At 33.5% G+C, this 2,113-nt stretch overlaps 1 non-coding gene across 1 annotated transcript; it reads right to left on the bottom strand.

The window, feature by feature from the left end:
* Nucleotides 1-1,791: 1,791 nt before the first annotated feature.
* On the bottom strand, nt 1,792-1,898 carry LOC145135257 (small nucleolar RNA R71). Its single transcript, XR_013719718.1, has one exon. It is a non-coding gene; the product is annotated as a small nucleolar RNA R71 (small nucleolar RNA).
* Nucleotides 1,899-2,113: the final 215 nt, after the last annotated feature.

Below are 2,113 nucleotides of genomic sequence, written 5' to 3'. Positions count from 1 at the left end.
GAGCTCAAGAATTGAAGAAGAATTAGAAGATTTCTACGTAGATCCATTCGGTTTGCTAATCATTACTTATGTCTGGCTTAATTTACAAGGACTTTGTGTGTTTTTCTTCTACCATGAGAGGCTAAAAACCATTTACATCTGTTTGGTGAAGATGAACCTGATCCTATTGTGTTGATTTCAATTTATGGGATGCTTATTATTATTTTTACTTGTGTTTGATAATTAAACCCCAACATGTTTTGTTCTACTTTATATTGCTTATTAACCAGATCCGTGTGATAGTTGATCATTCTAATTACACGGATTTATTACCTAATTGTTTATGATCATTAAATAATTAGTGATAGGATTAATTACATCTTATAAAAAGTAATTAAATCTAGTAACTTTAACTGTGTTAGAGAGCATAATTAATCTTAATTTGTGCTTGGTTGCTTAACTTGGTCATAAGAAAGTAACTACTATCATTTATAGTCCAATTTGTGCTTATTATTGATTTCATGTTTAACTTGTGTATGATTATTGCATGGTAATTCATAAATTCGTAAGTCTATATATTTGATCGTAATAGCTACTTAACAAATTGGTAATCAATATAATCCATCCATTAAAAATCAACCATAGGAGAAGGTGAAATCGGATCTAAGAAGAAGTACTCTTTAATTCTTGAAGTTAATTTGTTTTCTTTGTTTGCTTAGTTGTTTAGTTGATAGTAAGTTCTTCTGATCATGCAAAATCAGTAAAAACCCCCCAATCAATGTTTGTTTCTTAGTTTAATTAGAAGTAGTTATTTTATTTAATTAAATTATGTTCCATGTGTTCGACACCCAACTTACCCAAGCTATTCTATAATCTGACTAGGTACATTGTCTATTAGTGGATAGTTAGTTAAGTTTTCTTAGGTTATAAGTTTAAAACTAGTAGGTACTTTTGTGCACATTACATTTTTGGCGCCGTTACCGGGGAACGGCTTATTTGATTTATAGTTTAATTGATTTTGGTTTTTCGATCCTTTTTGTGGGGTAAAAACCGCAAAAAGTTATTTTTCTGCATTTACTTTTCTTTCTGAACAACAACTACGTCGTGGTTATATTTGCCCTGTCACGGTTACTTCTCCATCAATTTTTAGTTTAGTAATTTTTATTCCTTTTACGTGTTTTTTCTTTGTTTTTGTTTTTTTTCAGTGATTTATGACCCGAGGATCTAAAACTCCAATAGTTCCACCACTTCACGATCTAGAATAAGCTTTTCACAAGAAGAAGAACAAGAAAGTCAACTAGCAATTTTCAATCAGACAAAGGTTTTGAAAGTTTTGAGAGGAAACCTGACAAGAAGGGAATGGGATACGAGCCAGAAACATCCACTAAACAAAGTTTAGACGAAGAGATAAAAATCAAGGTTGAAGAGATGGCAGATATCAGAAGAATTACTATAGGAGATTACAAGAAGAGGATACGTGAAGATAATGGACCAGTTATAGTACCACCTGAGATACTAGCTGAAAGAAGTTTTGAGCTCAAGGGGCATATTCTAACAATGATCAAGGATATACATTTTGCTGGATAAGAGTACGAAGACGCATTCAAGCATATCGATGAAGTAAAGGACATTGCAAACTACTTCCATGTTACAAACGTGCCACGAGACTCGGTATTACTTAGGATGCTTCTGGTGACATTTATCGGTGATGCTAAACTTTGGTTGAAGTCACTTGCGCCCAGATCCATTACTACTTGGGAAAATCTTTTTTACGCTTTTATTGAGTAATTTAGTCCACTTTCAAAGATCTCAAGGCTCAAGAAGAATATTGCTAATTTTCAACAAGAGGTTGGAGAGTCCTTATATGAAGTATGGGAAAGATACAAAGTCTTGCTTAGGAGTTGTACTCAACATGATCTTAATGTCCAAAAAGAAGTGTCCATTTTCTATGATGGAGTGAATGTCACAACAAGGTAGCTCTTTGAATATCAAGGACCAATGACAAAGAAGGAGTTGGCAACCATTAAGGAGTTGCTTGAAGAGTTCGTGAAGCATTCACGTGAATATTATAACCCACGAGAGGATGTTACTAGAGGTAAAGAAGATTGAGGGAACGAGAACATAGCTGCGGTTT

This window comes from Lactuca virosa, chromosome 8 (genome assembly GCF_052849685.1).
Source record: "Lactuca virosa cultivar CGN04683 chromosome 8, Lactuca_virosa_CGN04683_v6, whole genome shotgun sequence".
NCBI lineage: Eukaryota > Viridiplantae > Streptophyta > Magnoliopsida > Asterales > Asteraceae > Lactuca > Lactuca virosa.
The sequence above is the reverse complement of the archived record's forward strand: the minus strand, read 5'-3'. Positions and strand labels throughout refer to the sequence as shown.